The following is a 9,695-nucleotide window of genomic DNA, read 5'->3' on the forward strand; positions in this document are numbered from 1 at the left end:
CTGTGTACTACCTATCTTCCTTAAAGCCCTTTTATCTATTAATAGGATATTTTCAACAATTTCTGCTAGTTTCTGTGTCATTTAAGGATATATTTTGTGCCCTGTGTTTAGCAGAGTGATGCTGTATAGCATACGTAATTAATTCTGAAACCGATCGTGTATATAGGTATTATTGTTGCTAATTTCCTGTCCTTTGCAATTTTCTAGTTTGTCCAGATTCCCTTAATATAGTTGAGAAATCTGAATTTCATTTTGGAAGAGGCATGATTAATGTGTTATGCGTTAATTCAATCCAACCCCAGTCTTTTTCTATTTTGTATCTCACATTTCTTCTAATTCGTTCACTTCTGTTCTACCTGCAGTGATCTCTTCCTCTTCTTCATGCTTATCATTTTGGTCCAGATTTTAATTTACATCGTGTTCTGTTGTTTAAAGTTTGAAATAATAATCCAGCCATTGTCTCTTACTTATCATTTCTATTCTTGCATCATATTTCGTTAATGTTTATTCAGATTCATCGTCATTTGAAAAGCAGGATCCTCTCTACCCATAGACATCATTTTCCGATTATGAAATGAATCTATTTCAGATTTTTTTACTAATTTTCCGACACAGTTCTACAGCTTCTAGAGCCAATATTTGGTACACCTTTCTGTACTCAGCTGTCCTGTTCTATTACAGATTATATCATTGACCCTCATCGTCAGTCTGTCTGCATCATTATTCCCATTTTCAGTCAACAATTTTACTTTCTTAAGGACCAGTCGTGGTTACTACTTATTCAATAGTTTAATATGTTAATATGAGGAAACACTGAATCGAAGCAGATTATACTAACGACCTGCATTATTTATGTCGTCTGATTGTTGGTGTAGATGTAATGATGTCACGGGTAACTGGAACCTGCATGTAGTCGCCGTTTAAATGAGGTGTTAATTGGGAGATAATTGTGGGATTTTTTATATTAACCGCTATTTTGCTGTTCCGGAGAGTACATTACTAAGTGTGACTGTGAAAAACCTTGTTATCACTATGTGGTCCGATAGCTCGCTAAAACGGTTCAAATGGCTCTGAGCACTATGTGACTTCACTTCTGATATCATCAGTCGCCTAGAACGTAGCACTGATGAAACCTAACTAACCTAAGGACATCACAAAAGTCCATTCCCGAGGCAGATTTCGAAAATGTGACCGTAGCGGTCGCTCGGCTCGAAACTGTAGCGCCTTGAACCGCTCGGCCACTCTGACTGGCCCAATGGCTAGTCATAATACGAGTTCGTATATGTCCAAAGTAATAACGAGATTCTTAAATCAATGTATCTTTGACTTTGTGGTTTAGATGTAAGATACGTTGTGTGGCTGTAGACGGCATAGAGAGGATAGCACTCATTACAGCATGGTAGCAAATTTTTAAAATGAATACTTACGTAAAACCATGTACAGTTACAATACCAGATAAAGGAGCAGTGTTAACAGGATCAGCTACAATAAATTAACAAACAAAATAAAAATAAAAGAGGCTTCTTAATAGAAAGTGTAAAATTTATTGAGAATTAAAGGCAATTTGAGATGTAATAGGGAAACAGTAAAATTCAGCCAAAAGATGTGTGTATCAAGTCCACAGTGATGCCGATTAGGTAGCCGTTTTCCATTGCCATTGTGCTCAGCCGACGACGTATGGGACATATCCGTAGTAGATCTGCTCGCTGCCACGCAGGGTCTCCCTGGGCTCAGCAGGGATTGGCACTGGGCCAGGACGTGGTAGGGGCAGAGGGCCCGGCACAGCCAGAGCCGCGCACACCACAGCCAGCACCACAAACAGGAACACCTGTGACAAAGACAACATCTCTGGTCAGAGAGTGGACTGCACACATCAGCCAGCACGACAGCAGGAACATCTGTGGCGGTAAGAAATCGGAGGTTTCATAGCACAGCCAGATCTATGACAAGAATAACATCTCGGCTGATAGTGATAGTAACATCTCGGCTGATAGTGATAGTGTACCACAAGGACACTACAACAGGCACACCTTCGATGAAAAGAACCATAATCAACACAGTGTACACTTTATCACATCGAGTGTCTGTTGCAAGACTAATATCTCTGCTCTGTGATGATGGATATCAGTCTACGTCATCAGAAAGGCTGACTGTGGCAGGATACACATCACTTATATTGTATAGTAGCTATATTTGCTGTGACATTAACATTTCATTTCACGATTAGTGGATATATACATCTGTTTCATTTATTTTTTGTAGATACCACAAACTAACCATACTGCTATATACATTTGTGCGAAATCTCATTTTTCACATGACAGTGACGCTGCTTCTTTCTAACGCAATCCTTATGGTTTCATTCCGTATTTTGTAGATTATGCTATGTTCCCCCGCAGGCAATGTTCCTCGCCTCCGTATCGATGGTGACAGAGTAGAAATGTGATTCTTTAGGGTGCCATGGAAACAGTCATAATGAGCGATGACACACTTTAAAAAGTAACCACAGTATTTAACTCCATGAAACTAAGCATTTAAGGTTGCTGCACATTATTGGACGGTTCCTCAAAGAACTGAGAACTGATGTCTTACACACAGTCGCTAGTCTTACATCCATCCCTCAACGACCTCCATGGTCCATACGAACTGCTGTTCTGTCTCTAACGGTATTAATCTTGATGAGATATCAAAAACTTACCCGCCTTCGCTCTCTGTTAAGTCCAGCATTATATATGATGCTCTTAGGATAACAGCAGAATTAACCTTGATATATATTATTATTGATATATTGATTAACCTTATATATCAAGGTTTAAAACCCACATACGTTAATGCCTGTGAAATACTTCAGGGAAATGACTATCGACAGGAAATATTCCTACGCTATCACGATAACAGAATTCTACCCTATTTCCTGTCGATACTCATTTCCCTGAAGTATTTCACAGGCATTAATGTGTGTGGGTTTTAAACCTTGATTTTTCATTGAAGCTTCTAATGAAAACCTGCGTGCCAAGTGTATCTATCTATCTTCGTTTGGCATAAAGAAAATAACGGAGCTATAGTTGTCTAAAATCAGTTTAGCGCTAAGCGCGGTTATAGTTCTTAATAATTCCCCTTTGATACTACTGTACGGATATATAAGATTTAATGACTAACATTTACTGAAACCATCATTGATAACCTTCTTCTTACGTTAGACCTATTCTGAGTTTAGTCTTGATGAAAGAAACTGATTATCATGGATGTCTCAACCTCAGTACATGCGATAACCGTTAGTAATAATAAGAGCATTTCTGAAATCAGTTGGATATTTTTACATTGAAAACCAAATGGAGTGTATAGTTCATTGTAACTTAAGACATACATACTTCTGACGACTATCTGATACCCCATCGATGCTATTACACATAAATATCCGACTTAGATATCTAGGCAAAACATAGAAGTATCATCGGCATCACGGAGATTCGGGGTAAAATTGCGCATTATATTACCGTAAATCAGTTTACATGCTTTCAGCGTTATGTACAGCCTTGTTGCTACGGTGACAGGCTAACTTTATAGGTAAACTTCTCTATGTCAGTCAGCGCTGTTATCCTTAAGTGAATCATAACGAGTTAGTACAACGGTAAAAACGCACTTCCATGATGACTGAGGATCGGGATCCTGAATAAGATTCTTCAAAGAATCTGAAACGTACACAAAAATTTACTTCCTATGTTGATTCGATCTTGGTTAAACTGGCATAGTAAATGAAATGTTAACAGAATCTGAGGGAAAGTCGAAGCACTGCATCATATTACCTAACACATTCTCAGACAAACGATAGAAAACACTGACAACCATGATTTTTCGATATCCTTCTAAGTCCTCTCATTACAATTATAAATCCCTTTTTAGGATTAGGACTGCAGTACACAGGTGGCCCAAAACTACTACTGTTTATGGTCGCGTTAAATATTCTGCCCTGACAATCGAAGATCCTTTCCTCTCTCATTAGCACAAATCGAAATAAGTGGCTGTGTGTTATTACACAGACACACAGAATTTTTGACCAGTTAGGCGTGCGTGAGGAATGGTTGGCATAGATTCTAGCTGGTAACTCTACAGTATCTGTAGTTCCTTTATTAGCAGAACATTGTGTAGTGGACAAGCAAATACAAAAATGTTCTGCAGGGAGTCGCAGAACTAAGCTGAACTCGCTACCTTAGGTACATTTCTAAAACCTTCAAGTTTCACAAGCTAGAACAACTGCAGGAATTAACTCAAGGCTTGTATGTTAGCTAGCACAGAGGCTGAAGAAATAAATATGAATATTACTATTTATAGTCTTCCCTGTTTCTTGAGAATCGTCAACAAGTGGAAGAAAATTTATCTTCGAAACTTTAATGGCTTTGCCCTACATTCTTGGTTAGACACATGTCGAATACGTAAAATAACTAGTATCTCTTATAGCAACTGTTTCATTATAGGTGCTGGAACCACGGGGAATATTCGGAGGCTATCAGAGGGACACAGGTCCTCCTTCAGTCGTTAGGAACGGTTGAAGAAGGGCTCTGTAAAACTATCAGCCTCTCTCATTGATCTGAGCAAGCCGTACCTTTGCTGTGCGTATTTTGCGCCCGTGTTTGATAGTTTCTTGGAGACCAAACGTCTCCTATGTAGGGATTAACATGGATGACGGATGTACCGATAGTGTGAAAGCCAACTTTCAATTTGGTATGACGTTTAGAGGCTGCTGGAAAGTCTTCGATAAAGTTTCTCGCTGTTGCGGAGCAACAATAATACCATGCTGATGGTATAACATTTTGTTCGAACACTTCATAGGAACGAAAACGCAAAATGAGAATGAACGCCACTATAAATAATAAAGTCCCGAGGCTCCAAAGAACAGTGATAGGATCATAACGGTCTACTACATGAAGCGTAGTCATAATGTTTTCACTACTACAAGAAATAAATTTGCATATTTTGTTTTTTTGTCTACCTGCAGGTCAATGTCTGCATTCTTGGTATACACTGAAATTCCCCCACCACATTGCCGCACTAGACCGCTAGAGTCACCAATGCTAAATTGCGCTACACATAATAGAATATTGCTGAAATGTATGCGATCCATACCAAATATGGCTAACTATATTGACAAGGACAGCAGAAACGGTCACTGGTTAGCTTGATCTTTGGGATCCACGGAAATTCTGGAAATAATGAACTGAGCAACGCTTCAAGATATACGCAACAGTCCCCCAAAGGCATACTTGGGAAGTTTCAAGAGCCCATGAAGAATTGAGGACTGTACTAATGCCTCATATGAATCATTCGCGCGTAGTCAGGATTAGTCTAATCTATACGTGCACTGAGGTATGTAAGTCGTCTTTTTTCCTATACTTCATCAGTGAATGGAACGGCATGGAAACCTAATACAGCATACACTGTCCGCCTACTCAGCTGAGTGACAAGGTGCTTGCCAACCTTGCAGAGAGGACGTGCTTGCCTACCTTGCAGAGAGCACGGGTTCGATTCCCAGCAGTGGTGGAGATTTTCTCCTCATGCGGAATGAGTGTTCTGTTGTCCTCATCATCATCTCATTATCACCAACGCGCAAGTCGCTCAAAGTGGCGTCAACTGACTTCAGACTTGCACCCGGCGCTCTAACTTCACCGGATGGGTCCTCACGACTTATGATGGCACGCGATCATTTCATTTCACGTCATACACTGGGGAGTACACTGTGCCATGCACATCACAGTGATTTGTAGAGTGTGGATGTAGATGTAGATATGGAAGAAATTGGAGCAACTGTGGACTTAAACGAGGGATTAAGCGGGGGGCGGAAACGATTTTCGTTCGAAATGTACCCTCTGCTACACATGGTACTGTGGTTTCTGGAGCACACGGTGGATGTAGCTATATAATAACATATGTGATAATTACAAACAAGTTGACAACCATGGAAGGAAACAAGATTGTGTCAAATGCGACGAGGCCTCTTCTACCGTGTTCGGCATCAAACGCAAGTGTACTCACGAGAGTCTTCATGGTGTCGCCTTCGGTTTGCTGTCGTCGACTGATGCCGGGGTCTGGCTGCCCCGCCTTTATACTGGTGGTGGTTACGCGAGTGCAGAGTGCACCGGGGATGGGCGTGGCGGAAGGCTGCCAGAGGAACGCGGCACCAGCCAGGGGGGGCACAACCTGGCGAGCGTCCCGTTCTGTCGCTACGAGGGCGCCACACGTGCAGCAGCCTCCAGTCAAGGTCACACTTCCTAGAAGAACTGTTACGTAGCCTGGAAACACTTCTTTAAACGACCCAAACCACCAAATCTCTTCTCTGTCGTCCGAGAGGAAGTTTCCTGTATGGTAAGCTGGCAATACGAAGAAGCAATATGTGTAAGTGGGATCTCTCTGAACCACCCTGTCACTCTCTAGCAGACATAAATTTCAAGAAACACCGAAACAGTTGACACAGCCTTACATACAGTGTTTGCGTATTATAGATATAAACTAAGGCGGCAAAGAGGAGACAGTGAAATAAACAAATTGTCCTAATAAACATAAGTCCAGAGAGCACTGGTTTCCCCATGCGATTATTGTAGAAACACAGTCATGTTCAAGCTAAACGACTATTTGGATAATGTTCCTTATTGTGTACAGGAAGACTTTCACGTTGTTGTGCAGGAATACGTAGCACAAATGGTTGACAGATAATGCAGCTGTCGTGGCTGTCGTGGTTTACAGATACTAGGACCTCCTAGGTCTATCCAGTTGGCTCTTATGGATTTTTTTGATGTTGTGAAACGTGAAAGATTCGGTGTATTGTAGCCCTACTGCTAGACTCGATGAACTCAGTGACTCATTGTGTATTAGAGTCAATACATTCGGAACACGCCTTGGTTGTTTGAACATGTTCTAATATTTATGGCTCTTGCAGCCATCATATTCAGCTCCAAGATGCTCTTCCTAGAGCCCTTGAGAAGGCGGAAGTGACCAGACGACGTAATGTGGTGTGAGCTTCCGACGACTGATAGTTTGTTCGGTACCAGTTTCGTGAGGAAGACCACCCAAATTCAGGTCCTCCTCCGCGATTGGCTGCTGCGTTTGGAAGTTGCTCGTCCAAATGATAGTCTCCTTTTATTAATTTTAGACAAACTAAACACGGTATAAAATTAATAAAGGTTTTAGGCAAACTAAACACGGTATTCCCCCACGAACAATGGACCTCGCCGCTGGTGGGGAGGCTTGCGTGCCTCAACGATACAGATAGCCTTTCCGTAGGTGCAACCACAACGGAGGGGTATCTGTTGAGAGGCCAGACAAACATGTGGTTCCTGAATAGGGGCAGCAGGCTTTTCAGTAGTTGGAGGGGCAACAGTCTGGATGATTGACTCATCTGGCCCTGTTACACTAACCAAAACGGACTTGCTGTGCTGGTACTGCGAACGGTTGAAAGCAAGGGGAAACTACAGCCGTAATTTTTCCCGAGGGCATGCAGTTTTACTATTGGTTAATGATAATGGCGTCCTCTAGGGTAAAATATTCCGGAGGTAAAATAGTCCCCCATTCGGATCTCCGGGTGTTGTCACGAGAAAGAAAACTGGCGTTCTACGAATCGGAGTGTGGAATGTCAGATCTCTTAATCGGGCAGTTAGGTTAGAAAATATAAAAAGGGAAATGGTTAGGTTAAAATTAGATATAGTGGGAATTAGTGAAGTTCGGTGGCAGGAGGAACAAGACTCTTGGTCAGGTGAATACAGGGTTATAAATACAAAATCAAGTAGGGGTAATGCAGGAGTAGGTTTAATAATGAATAAAAAAGTAGGAGTGCGGATAAGCTACTACAAACAGCATAGTGAACGCATTATTATGGCCAAGATAGACACAAGGCCCACACCCACTACAGTAGTACAAGTTTATATGCCAACTAGCTCTGCAGATGATGAAGAAATTGATGAAATGTATGATGAGATAAAAAAAATTATTCAGGTAGAGAAGGGAGACGAAAATTTAATGGTCATGGCTAACTGGAATTCAACAGTAGGAAAAGGGAGAGAAGGAAACATAGTGGCTGATTATGGATTGGAGCTAAGAAATGAAAGAGGAAGCCGTCTTGGTAGAATTTTGCACAGAGCATAACTTAATCATAGCTAGCACTTGGTTGAAGAATCATAAAAGAAGGTTTTATACATGGAGATACTAAAAGGTATCAGGTAGATTATATAATGGTAAGACAGAGATTTAGGAACCAGGTTTTAAATTGTAGGTCATTTCCGGGTGCAGATGTGGACTCTGTCCACAATCTATTGGTTATGAACTGTAGATTAAAACTGAAGAAATTGTAAAAAGGTGAGAACTTAAGGAGATGGGACCTGGATAAACTGACTAAACCAGAGGTTGTACAGAGTTTCAGGGAGAGCATAAGGGAACAGTTGATAGCAATGGGGGAAAGACATACAGTAGAAGACGAATGTGTAGCTCTGAGGGATGAAGTAGTGAAGGCAGCAGAGGATCAAGCAGGAAAAAAAGACGAGGGCTAGTAGAAATCCTTGGGTAACAGAAGAAATATTGAATTTAATTGATGAAAGGAGAAAATATAAAAATGCAGTAAATGAAGCAGGCAAAAAGGAATACAATCGTCTCAAAAATGAGATCAACAGGAAGTGCAAAATGGCTAAGCAGGCTTGGCTAAAGGACAAATGTAAGGATGTAGAGGCTTATCTCACTAGGGGTAAGATAGATGCAGCCTACAAGATTATTAAAGAGACCTGTGGAGAAAAGAGAACCACTTGAATGAATATCAAAAGCTCAGATAGAAACCCAGTTCTAAGCAAAGAGGGGAAAGCAGAAAGGTGAAAGGAGTATATAGAGGGTCTATACAGGGGCGATGTACTTAGGACAATATTATGGAAGTGGAAGAGGATGTAGATGAAGATGAAATGGGAGATACGGTACTGCGTGATGACAGAGCCATGAAAGACCTGAGTCGAAACAAGGCCCTGGAGGTAGACAACATTCCATTAGAACTACTGACAACCTTGGGAGAGCCAGTCCTGACAGAACTCTACCATCTGGTGAGCAAGATGTACGAGACAGGCGAAATAGCCTCAGACTTCAAGAAGAATATAATTATTCCAATTCCAAAGAAAGTTGTCAGATGTGAAAATAACCGAAATATCGCTTTAATAAGTCACAGCTGCAAAATACTAACGCGAATTATTTTCAGACCAATGGAAAAACTGGTAGAAGGCGACCTCCGGGTAGATCAGTTTGGATTCCGTAGAAACGTTGGAACACGTGAGGCAATACTGACCCTACGACTTATCTTAGAAGCTAGATTAAGGAAGGGCAAACCTACGTTTCTAGCATTAGTAGACTTAGAGAAAGCTTTTGACAATGTTGACTGGAATACTCTCTTTCAAATTCTAAAGGTGGCAAGGGTAAAATACAGGGAGGGAAAGGCTATTTACAATTTGTACAGAAACCAGATGACAGTTATAAGAGTAGAGGGACATGAAAGGGAAGCATTGTTTGGGAAGGGAGTGGGGTAGGGTTGTAGCCTCTCCCCGATGTTATTCAATCTGTATATTGTAGAAGCAGTAAAGGAAACAAAAGAAAAATTTGGAGTAGGTATTAAAATCCAGGGAGAAGAAATGAAAACTTTGAGGTTCGCCGATGACATTGTAATTCTGTCCGAGACA

General features: G+C 41.1%; 1 long non-coding RNA gene across 1 annotated transcript; it reads right to left on the bottom strand.

The window, feature by feature from the left end:
• Positions 1-1,521: 1,521 nt before the first annotated feature.
• On the bottom strand, positions 1,522-6,088 carry LOC126354937 (uncharacterized). Its single transcript, XR_007565410.1, has 2 exons — positions 6,031-6,088; positions 1,522-1,828 (listed from the first exon to the last, which is right to left on the bottom strand). It is a non-coding gene; the product is annotated as an uncharacterized LOC126354937 (long non-coding RNA).
• Between the last annotated feature and the right edge of the window lie 3,607 nt (positions 6,089-9,695).

This window comes from Schistocerca gregaria, chromosome 3 (genome assembly GCF_023897955.1).
Source record: "Schistocerca gregaria isolate iqSchGreg1 chromosome 3, iqSchGreg1.2, whole genome shotgun sequence".
Taxonomy (NCBI): domain Eukaryota; kingdom Metazoa; phylum Arthropoda; class Insecta; order Orthoptera; family Acrididae; genus Schistocerca; species Schistocerca gregaria.